This window comes from Phyllobates terribilis, unplaced genomic scaffold (genome assembly GCF_046119375.1).
Source record: "Phyllobates terribilis strain yellow unplaced genomic scaffold, ASM4611937v1 Scaffold_273__1_contigs__length_2535887, whole genome shotgun sequence".
In the NCBI taxonomy this organism is placed as follows: domain Eukaryota; kingdom Metazoa; phylum Chordata; class Amphibia; order Anura; family Dendrobatidae; genus Phyllobates; species Phyllobates terribilis.
In genome coordinates, this window is record NW_027363033.1 from 2,056,250 (window position 1) to 2,078,121 (window position 21,872).

The following is a 21,872-nucleotide window of genomic DNA, read 5'->3' on the forward strand; positions in this document are numbered from 1 at the left end:
CACCCCTAACCTAATTGGCCCCATGATCTCTATGCACGCCGCTGACTGGGCCCCATGATCTCTATGCACGCCGCTGACTGGGCCCCATGATCTCTATGTATGCCGCTGACTGGGCCCCATGATCTCTATGCACGCCGCTGACTGGGCCCCATGATCTCTATGTACACCCATAACCTGATTGGCCCCATGATTTCTGTATACGCCCCTGACTGGGCCACATGATTTCTATGTACGATCCCTGACTGGCCCCCATAATCTCTGATCTCTCATGATGTTTTTTTTTTTATTAAAGATGGAGTCCCTAAATGTATTTTGTATTTTATTTTTACTGTGTAGTGCGGCACTATGTTGCATTTTGTCATTTCATACAGTGTAGAAATCTTGGGAAAAGTGTGGATTGTGCTCTGGAAGTGATCAGTTGTAGCTAACTATGTTATTTTCTGCAGAGATAAGTCCTGCATAGAAGATGTGATATATCGGTCTGCAGATAAAGAACTTCACCTAGAGACATCACTGGTGAGTATGTGTATTACCTATACACACACACACTGACACTATATACAGAGCTCCTGTGTATAATGTCACTGGTGATCACTATATTACCTGTACACTGACACTATATACAGAGCTCCTGTGTATAATGTCACTGGTGATCACTATATTACCTGTACACTGACACTATATACAGAGCTCCTGTGCATAATGTCACTGGTGATCACTATATTACCTGTACACAGACACTATATACAGAGCTCCTATGCATAATGTCACTGGTGATCACTATATTACCTGTACACTGACACTATATACAGAGCTCCTGTGTATAATGTCACTGGTGAACACTGTATTACCTGTACACTGACACCAAACACAGAGCTCCTGTGTATAATGTCACTGGTGATCCCTGTATTTCCTGTACACTGACACTATATACAGAGCTCCTATGTATAATGTCACTGGTGATCACTGTATTACCTGTACACTGACACTATATACAGAGCTCCTGTGTATAATGTCACTGGTGAACACTATATTACCTGTACACTGACACTATATACAGAGCTCCTGTGTATAATGTCACTGATGATCACTGTATTACCGCTACACTGACACTATATACAGAGCTCCTGTGTATAATGTCACTGGTGATCACTGTATTACCTCTACACTGACACTATATACAGAGCCCCTGTGTATAATGTCACTGATGATCACTGTATTACCTCTACACTGACACTATATACAGAGCTCCTATGTATAATGTCACTGGTGATCACTGTATTACCTCTACACTGACTCTATATACAGAGCTCCTGTGTAATGTCACTGGTGATCACTGTATTACCTGTACACTGACACTATATACAGAGCTCCTGTGTATAATGTCACTGGTGATCACTGTATTACCTGTACACTATATACAGAGCTCCTGTGCATAATGTCACTGGTGATCACTGTATAACCTGTACACTGACCCAATATACTGAGCTTTTTTACATTTTTATTATTTTAGCATTATTTGTCACTATGTGGTGGCATTATGTGCTTTCGTCATGAAATGACGATATTTGTCCCTTGTATGTGGCATTATTCAGTCACTATGTGGTGGTAATATGTGGTCTCATGGTGTCAGTATTTATACCTTGTATCTGGTAGCATTTGATCACTATGTGGTGGTATTATGTGCTTTGGTCATGGTGTGGCGGTATTTGTGCCTTGTATGTGGCATTATTTGGGCACTATGTGGTGGTAATATGTGATCTGGTCACGGTGTGGTGGTATTTCTGCCTTCTATCTGGTAATATTGGTCTTGGTAGAGTGGATTGTGGTTGGTCATTTGTTTTATCTGATATCAATAAGGGGAAACCTCTTTATTTCCAATAGATATTAAATACTTGGATGTTTAACCCCTCCCTGCCCTGTGACTATTACACAGCAGCAGACGTTCACCAGAGAAAGCAAGTTGGCATTTGGTGAGATTTTCACCTCTGTATTTATAAGACAAAACCAGGAGTGGGTGAGAAATGCATAAAACATGACCTCGGATTGCTCCACTCCTGGTTTTGTCTTATAAATACAGAGGTAAAAATCTCACCAAATACTCAAAGTGCCACAATCTTCTGACAGTGCGGATTCCACCAATAAATAAGTGATCCCCTTCCCAACCTGTGCATCGCTGATAACTTGTTTTCACCAATAAAAACCCTTTAATGCAAACTACAGTAATTGTACATCGCAGTTCTGGTGAGCACACAGTGATGGGCAGGAGCCGCCAATATAATGGGTATAGCGGCTAACAGGTATTTGCAAATAGCTGAAGGGTGGGTGGGCCCCTGGAGTCAATGTCCCTGGTGGGCCCCAGACACCCCAGCCCCTGATTTGTCACGCACGGACCCGAAGCGACTGTGCACTGCGATACACACATCCTGTTGAAATTTCTGCTGGCGTTTACAAGCCCCAACCCCCCCTGGGCCCAGTCGCAGTGACTGCCACTGCGACCGCGGACATTACGCCCCTGGCTACGTGAATCATATGTCCCATTTTGGTGCTCCTCACCATTTGCATGGCACAGTCATGCATGCTTCTCTATCACCATAGCATGCTGCAAACAATCAGGATGGCTTCTGCTACATCTCTATATAAAAAGATAGTATATCTGTATTTCTATGATACGTAGAGTGGATGTAAATCATACATCTTGCTAATATTTATTATATTACATTCATCTGATGCTCTGTAGTAACAATGTAAATTAAATTGGCGACTTAGTGCAGTTCTATTACTATTACTAAATGTGGCACCTTGTGTTCCACAGAATAGCTGAATATTACCTGAATATTTAATCTCAGCTAATGTTCATTTATCTCTTAAATATCATTGGTCAGATGCTGATCACATGACCAGTGGTGGTGCATGCATGATGATTCCATATGAAGTGCACTGAGTGACAGTTGGAAGTGACAGTTGGAATTGACCAACAACAGTGGAAGAGATGTCGGCTAACTCTAAGCAAAGCAATAATATGAATATAAAAGAGGAGGAGATTGTGGTGAGCAGAGAAAGAGTGAAGACACGAAGACCTTCCCATGACACATCTGATGATGAGAGGAAGTCTTCAGTCAACAGGACAAAACCACCAGTCCAGAAGAAAGAAGAAGTAGAGGAGAACGTGGTGAGGAGAGAAGCAGCGAAGAGACTAAGACCTTCCCATGACACATCTGATGATGAGAGGAAGTCTTCAGTCAACAGGACAAAACAACCAGTCCAGAAGAAAGAAGAAGTGGAAGAAAAGGAGAAGGTAGAAAGTCAGAAGATGGGAGCCAAGAAGAGAGGAGCCATCTTCATCTCATCAGGGGACAAAAAGGAGAAGAAAAGAAGAAGGATTACATCAGGACAGAAACCCATGGATCTAAAGCAGAAGGCTGAAGAAGCTGAAGGAAGCAGCGGTGTTCGGCCAACCGGCTCCAAAAGCACAGTCTCTGATACCATCAAGAGGAGATTATTATTCCATCAAGTGCTTGGCCGGGGATGCTATGGAACGGTCCTGCTGGCGGAAGATTCATCTACCCGCAAACATTTTGCTGTTAAGATCATCGGCAAAAGAGCCCTGCTTGCTGACGGTGATGAGCGTGTGATGGTGGAGCGACGGGTTTTACAGCTGGCATCTGGGAGCCCCTTCCTTGTCCACGCAGACTTTGCATTCCAGACCAAGGTAGAGTATTGATTGCTCGATATTAGGAAATGTCACACGTACCACACACTGCTCTGCCTCATGGACCCCACTGATATCATCTTACATTTCAATATAGCATGTCCCAAGGTAACCGCAGACAATAAGATGAATGTGATGACTATACACATGGGATATTGTGGCCCCTACTGTAATCAATAACATTTATGGAGGGGCTTGGTACATTGGGAATCATTTATTAAAACAGCCTTTTTACTTATCCCAGCCAATCACAGAACAGCTTTTACTTTTCCAGGTCAGTTAAAACAACCTTAGCTGAGCTCTAATTGGTTAGGATGGGCAACTAGTTTTCTAGTGAGCAGATTTATTAATGAGGCCCAATGTACCCCGCTCTATAAATGATTGAAAATATTAGATGTCATCATAGAGGTCAATGAACTGTAGAAAATCACTTGCCCGGACCTCATGTGTCTAATTGGGTGACTGGTAATATTTGTATCATTTGCAGCATTAGCTGGGCATTATCTTGTTGTAGGCATCATCGCCATGTAGTAGTCTCTAGCTCATTTCTTTCACACTGTAGAATTTTACATATTATTATCTTGCATAGACATGGGATTTCAGAATAGATTAAATGTATTTGTTATTTTTGTTATTTCCTGGATGACATTGTATTTTGTGTATACCATGTGGGGGGACGGGACCCTGTGTACACTATATGTCAGGGCTATTGACTTTTGTGCACTTTATATACAATTTGAGAATGTGTTAATATTTTTGTATACAAGTATTATCTGTATCTTAAAGGCTTTTTTTAATTAATGTTGGGACATTTTTATGCACGTGCATCTACTTGTTTTTCATTGCCATGTTTTCTATGTATAAATATACTGGAATAAAGTACAAAATCCACTGTCTTGGAGTGAAATTTCTTCTAACCTCACCAGCTAATGAAAAAGATGGTATCATATTGACCAGGGGCGAGGTGGGCCAGAGGGGCACATGCCCTCCAAGCCGGTGGCCAAGCAGCTGCTTCTTTACAGACTGCAGGGCGGCCCTGTCTCTTTCATTGTGTACATGTGCCAGCTGGGCATCTGCAGCCCAGAACAGCCGGCACAGGCCACGTTCTTATGCCTGCCGGAGAGAAGCTTCAGCCGCTGAGCAGTACGAGAGGGCAGACATCTTTGATTCTTGTAAGGCCACGACCCCACTATCAGTATTTGGTCAGTATTCGGTCAGTATTTTTTCTCAGGAGTTGGAGACAAAACCAGGAGTTGGTGATAAATGCAGAATTGGTGACTTGTTTCTATTATACCTTTTCTCTGATTGTTACTGACCTGGTTTTGGCTCCCACTCCTGAGAAAATATACTGACCAAATACTGATAGTGGGGCCGTGGCCTTAGCCTGAGCTCCGGATAGTGGTCAGGACAGGAGATTTATACTTTTTGTAGAGTGTGGAAGTGGCAGGATGCTGCTCACCTCCTGACAAGTCCAGGGCCAGATCCTGAATGTTATCTATGGTCGCTCTGCTGAGGATCAGAAAGATTTATTGTAGCAGATGGACCCTTCAAGCAGGTTGGGGTCGTGCTGTCAGTGTGAGATCATCGGCTCTCTATCTGTATGAATGTTCAAATCACATTGGACCTGAGATCGAGACACTTCAGACCTTACTATACAGACCCCTGCCCCAGACTGATCCTGCACCAGCTACAGGGTCAGAGCCGGCATAACCACCCATTGCACCAGGGCAAGTGCCAGGGCCCTGGGCAAGAGGGGGGCCCCACTCACAGTTGGGGACACTGGAACGCTATTGGGCCTGTGAGTTGGGGGGGCCCGGTGTAACCCCCCCCCCCGTGCTTTACGGTGTTTGAAATACTCACCTCTCGTCATACCCTGCTGGCCGCAGGTCCAGTCTCCTCTGCGTCTTCTGACTCTGTCACGTCTCAGTGTTGAAGAGACAGGACCTGTAGCCAGCAGGGTATGAGGAGAGGTGAGTATTTTATTATTTATTTTTTATGTATGGAGCCCATTCTCTATGGAGCATTATATGGGGCCCATTCTCTATGGAGCATTATATGGGGCCCATTCTCTATGGAGCATTATATGGGGCCCATTCTCTATGGTGCATTATATGGGGCCCATTCTCTATGGTGCATTATATGGGGCCCATTCTCTATGGAGCATTATATGGGGCCCATTCTCTATGGAGCATTATATGGGGCCCATTATTCTGTATGGCATATTACATGACGCCCATTATTCTTCATGGAGTAATATATGGGGTCAATTATGGTGTAATGAGCATTATATGGGGTTCATTATTCTGTATAGAGCATTATATGGGGCCTATTATTCTGTATGGAACATTATATGGGGTCCATTATTCAGTATGGAGCCCATTCTGTATAGAGGACTATGTGGTGCCCATAATACTGTATGGAGTGCTATGTAGTGCCCATAATACTGTATGGAGGACTATGTGGTGTCCACAATACTGTATGGAGGACTATGTGGTGCTCATACTACTGTATGGAGGACTATAATGTACAGTCTAAAATGAAAACTTTTGAATCCCCCCATGACACGCCCCATGCACTGTGAGGATTCGCCGGTTTCTGAGCTATTATAGAATTTACAATAGATATCACTCATGTAATGTAAGAAGTACTGTATTTTTCGGACTATAAGATGCACCGGACCATAAGACGCACCTAGGTTTTAGAGGAGGAAAATAAAAATAAAAAAATTTAAGCCAAAAATGTGTTCCTGATGCACTTTTAAGGGGGAGGGGGTCTTCTGCTGACACTGGTATAGGGGTAATGTCCCCCAATTCTGACAATATCCCCCATCCTGGTATATATGCCCCCCCCCTTCCTTTTATACGTGGTCCCCATCCCCATCCTGGTATGCATGGCACCCCTCATCCCTATCCCGGTATGCATGGCACCCCTCATCCCTATCCCGGTATGCATGGCACCCCTCATCCCTGTCCCGGTATGCATGGCACCCCTCATCCCTGTCCCGGTATGCATGGCACCCCTCATCCCTGTCCCGGTATGCATGGCACCCCTCATCCCTGTCCCGGTATGCATGGCACCCCTCATCCCTGTCCCGGTATGCATGACACCCCTCATCCTTATCCTGGTATAGTGGTATGCATGGCACCCCTCATCCCTGTCCTGGTATAGTGGTATGCATGGCACCCCTCATCCCTGTCCTGTTATGTATGGCACCTCTAATCCCCATCATGCTGCACATGGCCCCCTCAGCGTTACCCTGGTATGTATGGCCTCCTCATCCCCCATCCTGGTATGCATGGCTCTCTCATCCCCAATCCTGGTATGCATGATTCTCTCATCCCCAATCCTGGTACATATGGCCTCCTCATCCCCCAATCCTGGTATGCATGGTTCCCTCATCCCCCAATCCTGGTATGCATGGTTCCCTCATCCCCCAATCCTGGTATGCATGGTCCCCTCATCCCCCAATCCAGGTATGCATGGTCCCCTCATCCCCCAATCCAGGTATGCATGGTACCCCTCATCCCTATTCTGGTATGCATAGAACCCCACTTTCCTATCCTTGTATGCATGGTACCCCTCACCCCCCAATCCTGGTATGTATGGCACCACTCACCCCCCAATCCTGGTATGTATGGCACCCCTCACCCCCAATCCTGGTTTTCATGGTTCAGTCACCCCCCAAATCCTGGTATGTATGGCACCCCTCACCCCCCAATCCTGGTATGTATGGCATCCCTCACCCCCCAATCCTGGTTTTCATGGTTCAGTCACCCCCCAAATCCTGGTATGCATTGTACCCCTCATCCCCCAATCCTGGTATGCATGGTCCCCCTCACACCCCTTTCCTGGTATGTATGGTACCCCTCACCCCCCATTCCTGGTATGTATGGCACCACTCACCCCCCAATCCTGGTATGTATGGCACCCCTCACCCCCAATCCTGGTTTTCATGGTTCAGTCACCCCCCAAATCCTGGTATGTATGGCACCCCTCACCCCCCAATCCTGGTATATATGGCACCCCTCACCCCCCAATCCTGGTATGTATGGCACCCCTCACCCCCCAATCCTGGTTTTCATGGTTCAGTCAGCCCCCAAATCCTGGTATGCATTGTACCCCTCACACCCCTTTCCTGGTATGTATGGTACCCTTCACACCCCATTGCTGGTATGTATGGCACCCCTCATCCCTTTCACGGTGCACAGATACAAAAAAATAAACACATACTCACCTTTCTTCCCTGTGCTCCAGCGCTTCTGAATCCTGTTCTGCCGGGGAGCAGTGCGGCGCCAGAGTACGCGTGTGCCCATACCGTGCTGTTCAACGCCATTTTGCTGAAGACACACTGCAAATATGTCTTCAGTAAAATGGCGCCGGATAGAGCTATGCATATGTGCCGATTCCAACGCCTTCACTCCTGCCCTGGTCTCCGGCGAGAAGAGAAGCACCGCTGCAACGCTCCTCCCGGTCAGGTAAGTATGGCGCCGGAGATCGCGGTATGTGTTCAGTGTCTACGCATACCGCAATCTCCGGCGCCATACACACTCCTCTTACCTGTAACGTAATGGGTTCTTCTGTCTAGAGCCAGACTGCGCAGGCATGTAGCGCTTGCCAAGTCTTTAAAGGCTTCAGACAGAGGGAGGCTTGTAGTGTTATATTATATATACAGTACAGACCAAAAGTTTATTTAAAGATTTTTCTGTATTTTCATGACTCTGAATATTGTACATTCACACTGAAGGCATCAAAAGTATGAATTAACAAATGTGGAATTATATACTTAACAAAAAAGTGTGAAACAACTGAAAATATGTCTTATATTCTAGGTTCTTCAAAGTAGCCACCTTTTGCTTTGATGACTGCTTTGCACACTCTTGGCATTCTCTTGATGAGCTTCAAGAGGGAGTCACCGGAAATGGTCTTCCAACAATCTTGATGGAGTTCCCAGAGATGCTTAGCACTTGTTGGCCTTTTTGCCTTCACTCTGCGGTCCAGCTCACCCCAAACCATCTCGATTGGGTTCAGGTCTGGTGACTGTGGAGGCCAGGTCATCTGGTGTAGCACCCCATCACTCTCCTTCTTGGTCAAATAGCCCTTACACAGCCTGGAGGTGTGTTTGGGGTCATTGTCCTGTTGAAAAATAAATGATGGTCCAACTAAACGCAAACCGGATGGAATAGCATGCCGCTGCAAGATGCTGTGGTAGCCATGCTGGTTCAGTATGCCTTAAATTTAGAATAAATCCCCAACAGTGTCACCAGCAAAGCACCCCCACACCATCACACCTCCTCCTCCATGCTTCACGGTGGGAACCAGGCATGTAGAGTCCATCCGTTCACCTTTTCTGCGTCGCACAAAAACACAGTGGTTGGAACCAAAGATCTCAAATTTGGACTTATCAGACCAAAGCACAGATTTCCACTGGTCTAATGTCCATTCCTTGTGTTCCTTATCCCAAACAAGTCTCTTCTGCTTGTTGCCTGTCCTTAGCAGTGGTTTCCTAGCAGCTATTTTACCATGAAGGCCTGCTGCACAAAGTCTCCTCTTAACAGTTGTTGTAGAGATGTGTCTGCTGCTAGAACTCTGTGTGCCATTGACCTGGTCTCTAATCTGAGCTGCTGTTAACCTGCGATTTCTGAGGCTGGTGACTCGGATAAACTTATCCTCAGAAGCAGAGGTGACTCTTGGTCTTCCTTTCCTGGGGCGGTCCTCATGTGAGCCAGTTTCTTTGTTTTCTTGATGGGTTTTGCAACTGCACTTGGGGATACATTCAAAGTTTTCCCAATTTTTCGGACTGACAGACCTTCATTTCTTAAAGTAATGATGGCCACTCGTTTTTCTTTACTTAGAATTTGTATTATGATAAGAAAAAAGCAGCTAACAGTCTATTCAGTACGACTATCAGCTGTGTATCCAGCTGATTTCTGCACAACACAACTGATGGTCCCAACCCCATTTATAAGGCAAGAAATCCCACTTATTAAACCTGACAGGAAACACCTGTGAAGTGAAAACCATTTCCGGTGACTACCTCCTGAAGCTCATCAAGAGAATGCCAAGAGTGTGCAAAGCAGTCAGCAAAGAAAAAGGTGGCTACTTTGAAGAACCTAGACTATAAGACATATTTTCAGCTGTTTCACACTTTTTTGTTAAGTATATAATTCCACATGTGTTAATTCATAGTTTTGATGCCTTCAGTGTGAATGTACAATTTTCATAGTTATGAAGATACAGAAAAAGCTTTAAATGAGAAGGTGTGTCCAAACTTTTGGTCTGTACTGTATATATATATATGTGACTACTATGTCTCTATAAATGTGATACTCATGTGTTTGTGATCCTCCATTGCTCTACTCTGTACGATTGTCTTAATTTTTGCAATATTTAATAGAGATTTATTTTAGCGGCAATAAGCGCCTATTGTTTCATTTTGGTGGTATCTATAGTTTTGGTGTTGCCTGTAGTGATAAAGTCTTGGATTACTCATGCTCCTTATGTTGGTAGTCATATATATGACAGTGTATCTACTGTAAAACATCTGATGTCTGTATCACAGTATTTGATATACCAGTCACATATTATTGGCTGGCAAATTTTAGCCTGGGGGGCAAGCACAATGCAGCGGCCCATGAGTGTCGCGGCCATCTTTAGGCTTGAGTTTCATGTAGCACCTGATGAGTATAGCATGTGTGCGACCAAGGTACATCTGCTAACAACCCATTTCATAAAGATCACAGCTTTTTTCAGCTGTACTGGTAGAAATTAATTACAAATGGTTCACTTATTGTTAATGGCTGCACAGTTTTTGCAAAAGCATGCGGCCATTACCAAGAAACAAGCAATTTGCACTTAATATCTAATCATATAGTGGAAAAACAGTAGTTAAATGATTGGCAGTCAGCTCCTGTGCTTGGTTTGCACAGTCATGCTGAAAGAGTCCTATTAAAAGCCTAACTATAGCTTCCAAATTAGTTTTACATGTTGGATAAACCCTTTATTTGTCCTGCTTATTCTTTTCTTTTAAACATCTTTTTATTAAGGTTTTTTTTAAAGAAGGTTAACAATTGAACAAAGAAAAGTCACATTGTTAATGAAACAAATCAAAGATAACGATATCACATAGATTATAAGAGCAGAAATTGACCAGACTGCATAAATTTCAGCCAAACATTGACACGTTTCGGAAGAGAAAAAAAATATAAGAGAGGTTCAATTCTTTTGAACATGTCGTAGTACAAAATTGTGGTCACATAACATGTTATCATATTCAAGAAGGTTTATTGTGATATCCTGGAAATAAAAACTTCAGAAGAGAAAAAGAAAAAAAAAAACCTGGAGAAGGGGGGAAGGTTGAAAGGGAAGTGGGATGAACGGGGAGATGAGATGGAGGGGGGGGGGGACTACAAAGATATAGATGATGGGAGGGGGGGGGGGGGAGTTGGGATTAGAATGGGCTAGCGATCTGAGTATTTTAGGTTAGTATTGTGCGGTCTGTAATATATTTGTGCCAGGGACGCCATATCAACGAGAATTGTTTATGCCTTTTTTCATCCCAACTAGTCAATTCTTCTAGCCTGTATATTTGTTCAACCTTCATTTCCCAGAGTGAGATATTTGGGGTCTTCGCAGATTTCCATAAGGATGTCACAAGTAACTTAGCCGAGGCCAGGAGCTGTCTAAGAAGGGTTAATTTTATTTTAGGGAAGTTATCTAGGAACAGAAACAGAAGGCAGATCTCCGGCGAGGTCAAGAGTTGCAAGTTTAAAATTGTATTAATAGTTTGAATTATTTTTGTCCAGAAGGGCTTAATCAATGTACAGTTCCACCACATGTGGAGCATAGTGCCCACATCAGAAGAGCATCTCCAGCAGTTAGGATCAAGTCCTTTGTAACATTTCTGAAGTTTTGATGGAGTCATATACCACCTGGAGAGAACTTTATAGCCATTCTCTTGTACTCTAACACATCTAGAGGAGACTTTAGGTGCTAGTAGTAATCTTTTAATTTCAGATGGGGTGAAAGGCCTATTCAGATCCTGTTCCCACTTCATTACATATGGCAGTTTCTTAGGGGTTCTGGCTAGGCATAATTGTTTTTGTAGAGCTGATAACGTTCTTTTTTAGGGGTTTTTTGCAGCTATAAGTTTTTCAAAATCAGTCATTTCCCTAATATAATTTGGAGTTTTAAAGACTAGTTTTAAGTTAGACATAAATTTCTGGTACATAAAGGGGTGAAAAGAGATAGTATCTAGCATTTGATTGAGTTCTGCCAAGCAGGGCATGACCCCATTATCTGTAATTTTTTGGAGTGGTGTTATCAAGTTGTGAATTGAGTTGTGTATTGTGGCATTATGGGCTGGAGAGAGGAGAGAACTAGGTCTCTAACTTGTAGGAGAGGGGAGGGAAACGGGGAGCATATTTGTCTTATATGGGGATTGGACCAGATTTTAAAAGTAGTGGCGGTGAAAGGGTTTTTAATTGATGTATACCTAGTACTACTTGAGGGCGTGAGGATGAGCTGTCTAAGGGGGAATTTAAGGATTGTTTCTTCTACTTTAATCCATTGCTTCTGTGGTGGGAGCCTGATCCAATCCACGACTCTTTGGAGATGAGTGGCTTGTTGAAGTATCTTTAGATCTGGCAGATCTATACCTCCTTCAGAGTGTGGGAGGGATAATATTTGTAAGGGAAGTCTGGGTTTTTGGTTGTGCCACAGAAAACGGCTGAGGAGTTTTCGTATGTCAATGAAAAAAGAATTAGGTAGGTGGATTGGAAGGGCTTGCACTAGATAAGTTATTTTTGGCCATATCATACATTTAAGGAGATTTTTCCTACCCAACCAGGAGATGTATGAGATATTCCAGTTGGGGGTAAGTTTCTGGATTTTCTGCAATAGCGGTGGGAAGTTTAACTTATAAAGTTCTTGTAGGTTTGGAGAAATCTCAACTCCCAAGAAACGTATTGATGGGGGGGACCAGGTAAAGGGGGACCCGATTGCCATTTGTGTTTTTTGTGGTTCTGGGATATTTATATTTAAGACTTGAGATTTGCTAAGATTCACCTTAAAATTTGATAGTGCACCGTATTCCTTGAGTAATGTCAGGATAACTGGGACAGATATTCTCGGGTTAGAGGTCATGATCAGTAGATCGTCTGCGTATGCTGCGATTTTATGTTCAGTACCAGCTGATTTGATGCCAACGATCCTCCCCTCCTCTCTGAGCTTTTGTAGTAAAGGTTCTAGTGTAAGAATAAAAAGGAGAGGGGAAAGCGGGCATCCCTGCCTGGTGCCGTTAGAAATATTAAAAGATGAAGACATAACATGAGAGAGGATTAGATACACTGCTCAGCAGACAGTATCACACCGGATAGGATTAGATACACAGCTCAGCAGACAGTATCACACCGGATAGGATTAGATACACAGCTCAGCAGACAGTATCACACAGGATAGGATTAGATACACAGCTCAGCAGACAGTATCACACAGGATAGGATTAGATACACGGCTCAGCAGACAGTATCACAGGAGGGGATTAGATACACGGCTCAGTAGACAGTATCACACAGGAGAGGATTAGATACACATCATAGGATTAGATACACAGCTCAGCAGACAGTATCACACCGGATAGGATTAGATACACAGCTCAGCAGACAGTATCACACAGGATAGGATTAGATACACAGCTCAGCAGACAGTATCACACCGGATAGGATTAGATACACAGCTCAGCAGACAGTATCACACCGGATAGGATTAGATACACAGCTCAGCAGACAGTATCACACAGGAGAAGATTAGATACACAGCTCAGCAGACAGTATCACACAGGAGAAGATTAGATACACAGCTCAGCAGACAGTATCACACAGCATAGTATTAGATACACAGCTCAGCAGACAGTATCACACCGGATAGGATTAGATACACAGCTCAGCAGACGGTATCACACAGGAGAAGATTAGATACACAGCTCAGCAGACAGTATCACACAGGAGAAGATTAGATACACTGCTCAGCAGACAGTATCACACCGAATAGGATTAGATACACAGCTCAGCAGACAGTATCACACCGGATAGGATTAGATACACAGCTCAGCAGACAGTATCACACCGGATAGGATTAGATACACAGCTCAGCAGACAGTATCACACCGGATAGGATTAGATACACAGCTCAGCAGACAGTATCACACCGAATAGGATTAGATACACAGCTCAGCAGACAGTATCACACCGAATAGGATTAGATACACAGCTCAGTAGACAGTATCACACAGGAGAAGATTAGATACACAGCTCAGCAGACAGTATCACACAGGAGAGGATTAGAAACAATGCTCAGCAGACAGTATCACACAGGAGAGGATTAGATACACAGCTCAGCAGACAGTATCACACAGGATAGGATTAGATACACAGCTCAGCAGACATTATCACACAGGAGAAGATTAGATACACAGCTCAGCAGACAGTATCACACAGGAGAGGATTAGATACACAGCTCAGCAGACAGTAACACACAGGAGAGGATTATATACACGGCTCAGCAAACAGTATCACACAGGAGAGGATTAGATACACGGCTCAGCAGACAGTATCACACAGGAGAGGATTAGATACACGGCTCAGCAGATGGTATCACACAGGAGAGGATTAGAGATACAGCTCAGCAGACAGTATCACACAGGAGAGGATTAGATACACGGCTCAGCCGACAGTATCACACAGGAGAGGATTAGATACACGGCTCAGCAGACAGTATCACACAGGAGAGGATTAGATACACAGCTCAGCAGACAGTATCACACAGGAGAGGATTAGATACACGGCTCAGCAGACAGTATGACACAGGAGAGGATTAGATACACGGCTCAGCAGACAGTATCACACAGGAGAGGATTAGATACACGGCTCAGCAGATAGTATCACACAGGATAGGATTAGATACACAGCTCAGCAGACGGTATCGCACAGGACAGGATTAGATACACAGCTCAGCAGACATTATCACACAGGAGAGGATTAGATACACAGCTCAGCAGACAGTATCACACAGGACAGGATTAGATACATAGCTCAGCAGACGGTATCACACAGGAGAGGATTAGATACACGGCTCAGCAGACAGTATCACACAGGAGGGGATTAGATACACAGCTCAGCAGACAGTACCACACAGTATAAGATTAGATACACTGCTCAGCAGACAGTATCACACAGGAGAGGATTAGATACACAGCTCAGCAGGCAGTATCAAACAGGAGGGGATTAGATACACAGCTCAGAAGACAGTATCACACAGTATAAGATTAGATACACTGCTCAGCAGATTATCACAGCATAGGATTAGATACACGGCTCAGCAGACAGTATCACACAGGAGAGGATTAGATACACAGCTCAGCAGACAGTATCACACAGGAGAGGATTAGATACACAGCTCAGCAGACAGTATCACACAGTATAAGATTAGATACACTGCTCAGCAGACAGTATCACACAGGAGAGGATTAGATACACAGCTCAGCAGACAGTATCGCACAGGAGAGGATTAGATACACAGCTCAGCAGACGGTATCGCACAGGAGAGGATTAGATACACGGCTCCACAGACAGTATCACACAGGAGAGGATTAGATACACAGCTCAGCAGATGGTATCACACAGGAAAGGATTAGATACATAGCTCAGCAGACGGTATCACACAGGACAGGATTAGATGCACAGCTCAGCAGACAGTATCACACAGGAGAGGATTAGATACACAGCTCAGCTGACAGTATCACATAAGACAGGATTAGATACACAGTTCATCAGACAGTATCACACAGGAGTGGATTAGATACACGGCTCAGCAGACAGTATGACGAAAGATAGGATTAGATACACAGTTCATCAGACAGTATCACACAGGAGACGATTAGATACACAGCTCAGCAGACAGTATCACACATTACATGATTAGATACACAGCTCAGCAGACAGTATCACACAGGATGGGATTAGATACACGGCTCAGCAGACAGTATCACACAGGAGAGGATTAGATACACAGCTCAGCAGACAGTAACGCACAGGAGAGGATTAGATACACAGCTCAGCACACAGTATCACACAGGAGAGGATTAGATACACGGCTCAGCAGACAGTATCACACAGGAGAGGATTAGATACACAGCTCAGCAGACAGTATCACACAGGATAGGATTAGATACACTGCTCAGCAGACAGTATCACACCGGATAGGATTAGATACACAGCTCAGCAGACAGTATCACACAGGATAGGATTAGATACACAGCTCAGCAGACAGTATCACACCGGATAGGATTAGATACACAGCTCAGCAGACAGTATCACACCGGATAGGATTAGATACACAGCTCAGCAGACAGTATCACACCGGATAGGATTAGATACACAGCTCAGCGGACAGTATCACACCGGATAGGATTAGATACACAGCTCAGCACACAGTATCACACCGGATAGGATTAGATACACAGCTCAGCAGACAGTATCACACCGAATAGGATTAGATACACAGCTCAGCAGACAGTATCACACCGAATAGGATTAGATACACAGCTCAGCAGACAGTATCACACCGAATAGGATTAGATACACAGCTCAGCAGACAGTATCACACAGGAGAGGATTAGATACAATGCTCAGCAGACAGTATCACACAGGAGAGGATTAGATACACGGCTCAGCAGACAGTATCACACAGGAGAGGATTAGATATACGGCTCAGCAGATGGTATCACACAGGAGAGGATTAGAGATACAGCTCAGCAGACAGTATCACACAGGAGAGGATTAGATACACGGCTCAGCAGACAGTATGACGCAGGAGAGGATTAGATACACGGCTCAGCAGACAGTATCACACAGGAGAGGATTAGATACACAGCTCAGCAGACAGTATCACACAGGAGAGGATTAGATACACGGCTCAGCAGACAGTATGACACAGGAGAGGATTAGATACACGGCTCAGCAGACAGTATCATACAGGGTAGGATTAGATACACAGCTCAGCAGACAGTATCACACCGGATAGGATTAGATACACAGCTCAGCAGACAGTATCACACCGGATAGAATTAGATACACAGCTCAGCAGACAGTATCACACCGAATAGGATTAGATACACAGCTCAGCAGACAGTATCACACCGAATAGGATTAGATACACAGCTCAGCAGACAGTATCACACAGGAGAAGATTAGATACACAGCTCAGCAGACAGTATCACACAGGAGAAGATTAGATACACAGCTCAGCAGACAGTATCACACAGGAGAGGATTAGATACACGGCTCAGCACACAGTATCACACAGGAGAGGATTAGAAACACTGCTCAGCACACAGTATCACACAGGAGAGGATTAGATACAATGCTCAGTAGACAGTATCACACAGGAGAGGATTAGATACACGGCTCAGCAGACAGTATCACACAGGAGAGGATTAGATACACGGCTCAGCAGACAGTATCACACAGGAGAGGATTAGATACACGGCTCAGCAGATGGTATCACACAGGAGAGGATTAGAGATACAGCTCAGCAGACAGTATCACACAGGAGAGGATTAGATACACGGCTCAGCAGACAGTATGACACAGGAGAGGATTAGATACACGGCTCAGCAGACAGTATCACACAGGAGAGGATTAGATACATAGCTCAGCAGACAGTATCACACAGGAGAGGATTAGATACACGGCTCAGCAGACAGTATGACACAGGAGAGGATTAGATACACGGCTCAGCAGACAGTATCATACAGGGTAGGATTAGATACACAGCTCAGCAGACAGTATCACACAGGAGAGGATTAGATACACGGCTCAGCAGATAGTATCACACAGGATAGGATTAGATACACAGCTCAGCAGACGGTATCACACAGGACAGGATTAGATACACAGCTCAGCAGACATTATCACACAGGAGAGGATTAGATACACAGCTCAGCAGACATTATCACACAGGAGGGGATTAGATACATACACAGCTCAGCAGACAGTATCACACAGGACAGGATTAGATACATAGCTCAGCAGACGGTATCACACAGGAGAGGATTAGATACACGGCTCAGCAGACAGTATCACACAGGAGGGGATTAGATACAGAGCTCAGCAGACAGTACCACACAGTATAAGATTAGATACACTGCTCAGCAGACAGTATCACACAGGAGAGGATTAGATACACAGCTCAGCAGACAGTATCAAACAGGAGGGGATTAGATACACAGCTCAGAAGACAGTATCACACAGTATAAGATTAGATACACTGCTCAGCAGATTATCACAGCATAGGATTAGATACACGGCTCAGCAGACAGTATCACACAGGAGAGGATTAGATACACAGCTCAGCAGACAGTATCACACCAGAGAGGATTAGATACACAGCTCAGCAGACAGTATCACACAGTATAAGATTAGATACACTGCTCAGCAGACAGTTTCACACAGGAGAGGATTAGATACACTGCTCAGCAGACAGTATCGCACAGGAGAGGATTAGATACACAGCTCAGCAGACGGTATCGCACAGGAGAGGATTAGATACACGGCTCCACAGACAGTATCACACAGGAGAGGATTAGATACACAGCTCAGCAGATGGTATCACACAGGAAAGGATTAGATACATAGCTCAGCAGACGGTATCACACAGGACAGGATTAGATGCACAGCTCAGCAGACAGTATCACACAGGAGAGGATTAGATACACAGCTCAGCTGACAGTATCACATAGGACGGGATTAGATACACAGTTCATCAGACAGTATCACACAGGAGTGGATTAGATACACGGCTCAGCAGACAGTATCACGAAAGATAGGATTAGATACACAGTTCATCAGACAGTATCACACAGGAGACGATTAGATACACAGCTCAGCAGACAGTATCACACATTACATGATTAGATACACAGCTCAGCAGACAGTATCACACAGGATGGGATTAGATACACAGCTCAGCACACAGTATCACACAGGAGAGGATTAGATACACGGCTCAGCAGACAGTATGACACAGGAGAGGATTAGAAACACTGCTCAGCAGACAGTATCACACCGGATAGGATTAGATACACAGCTCAGCAGACAGTATCACACCGAATAGGATTAGATACACAGCTCAGCAGACAGTATCACACCGAATAGGATTAGATACACAGCTCAGCAGACAGTATCACACAGGAGAAGATTAGATACACAGCTCAGCAGACAGTATCACATAGGAGAGGATTAGAAACACTGCTCAGCAGACAGTATCACACAGGAGAGGATTAGATACAATGCTCAGCAGACAGTATCACACAGGAGAGGATTAGATACACGGCTCAGCAGACAGTATCACACAGGAGAGGATTAGATACACGGCTCAGCAGATGGTATCACACAGGAGAGGATTAGAGATACAGCTCAGCAGACAGTATCACACAGGAGAGGATTAGATACACGGCTCAGCAGACAGTATGACACAGGAGAGGATTAGATACACGGCTCAGCAGACAGTATCACACAGGAGAGGATTAGATACACAGCTCAGCAGACAGTATCACACAGGAGAGGATTAGATACACGGCTCAGCAGACAGTATGACACAGGAGAGGATTAGATACACGGCTCAGCAGACAGTATCATACAGGGTAGGATTAGATACACAGCTCAGCAGACAGTATCACACAGGAGAGGATTAGAGATACAGCTCAGCAGACAGTATCACACAGGAGAGGATTAGATACACGGCTCAGCAGACAGTATGACACAGGAGAGGATTAGAAACACTGCTCAGCAGACAGTATCACACAGGAGAGGATTAGATACAATGCTCAGTAGACAGTATCACACAGGAGAGGATTAGATACACGGCTCAGCAGACAGTATGACACAGGAGAGGATTAGATACACGGCTCAGCAGACAGTATCACACAGGAGAGGATTAGATACACGGCTCAGCAGACAGTATCATACAGGGTAGGATTAGATACACAGCTCAGCAGACAGTATCACACAGGAGAGGAATAGATACACGGCTCAGCAGATAGTATCACACAGGATAGGATTAGATACACAGCTCAGCAGACGGTATCATACAGGACAGGATTGGATACACAGCTCAGCAGACATTATCACACAGGAGAGGATTAGATACACAGCTCAGCAGACATTATCACACAGGAGGGGATTAGATACATACACAGCTCAGCAGACAGTATCACACAGGACAGGATTAGATACACAGCTCAGCAGACAGTATCACACAGGAGGGGATTAGATACACAGCTCAGCAGACAGTACCACACAGTATAAGATTAGATACACTGCTCAGCAGACAGTATCACACAGGAGAGGATTAGATACACAGCTCAGCAGACAGTATCAAACAGGAGGGGATTAGATACACAGCTCAGAAGACAGTATCACACAGTATAAGATTAGATACACTGCTCAGCAGATTATCACAGCATAGGATTAGATACACGGCTCAGCAGACAGTATCACACAGGAGAGGATTAGATACACAGCTCAGCAGACAGTATCACACAGGAGAGGATTAGATACACGGCTCAGCAGACAGTATGACACAGGAGAGGATTAGATACACGGCTCAGCAGACAGTATCATACAGGGTAGGATTAGATACACAGCTCAGCAGACAGTATCACACAGGAGAGGATTAGAGATACAGCTCAGCAGACAGTATCACACAGGAGAGGATTAGATACACGGCTCAGCAGACAGTATGACACAGGAGAGGATTAGAAACACTGCTCAGCAGACAGTATCACACAGGAGAGGATTAGATACAATGCTCAGTAGACAGTATCACACAGGAGAGGATTAGATACACGGCTCAGCAGACAGTATGACACAGGAGAGGATTAGATACACGGCTCAGCAGACAGTATCACACAGGAGAGGATTAGATACACGGCTCAGCAGACAGTATCATACAGGGTAGGATTAGATACACAGCTCAGCAGACAGTATCACACAGGAGAGGATTAGATACACGGCTCAGCAGATAGTATCACACAGGATAGGATTAGATACACAGCTCAGCAGACGGTATCATACAGGACAGGATTGGATACACAGCTCAGCAGACATTATCACACAGGAGAGGATTAGATACACAGCTCAGCAGACATTATCACACAGGAGGGGATTAGATACATACACAGCTCAGCAGACAGTATCACACAGGACAGGATTAGATACACAGCTCAGCAGACAGTATCACACAGGAGGGGATTAGATACACAGCTCAGCAGACAGTACCACACAGTATAAGATTAGATACACTGCTCAGCAGACAGTATCACACAGGAGAGGATTAGATACACAGCTCAGCAGACAGTATCAAACAGGAGGGGATTAGATACACAGCTCAGAAGACAGTATCACACAGTATAAGATTAGATACACTGCTCAGCAGATTATCACAGCATAGGATTAGATACACGGCTCAGCAGACAGTATCACACAGGAGAGGATTAGATACACAGCTCAGCAGACAGTATCACACAGGAGAGGATTAGATACACAGCTCAGCAGACAGTATCACACAGTATAAGATTAGATACACTGCTCAGCAGACAGTATCACACAGGAGAGGATTAGATACACAGCTCAGCAGACAGTATCGCACAGGAGAGGATTAGATACACAGCTCAGCAGACGGTATCGCACAGGAGAGGATTAGATACACGGCTCCACAGACAGTATCACACAGGAGAGGATTAGATACACAGCTCAGTAGATGGTATCACACAGGAAAGGATTAGATACATAGCTCAGCAGACGGTATCACACAGGACAGGATTAGATGCACAGCTCAGCAGACAGTATCACACAGGAGAGGATTAGATACACAGCTCAGCTGACAGTATCACATAGGACGGGATTAGATACACAGTTCATCAGACAGTATCACACAGGAGTGGATTAGATACACAGCTCAGCAGACAGTATCACACATTACATGATTAGATACACAGCTCAGCAGACAGTATCACACAGGATGGGATTAGATACACAGCTCAGCACACAGTATCACACAGGAGAGGATTAGATACACGGCTCAGCAGACAGTATCACACAGGAGA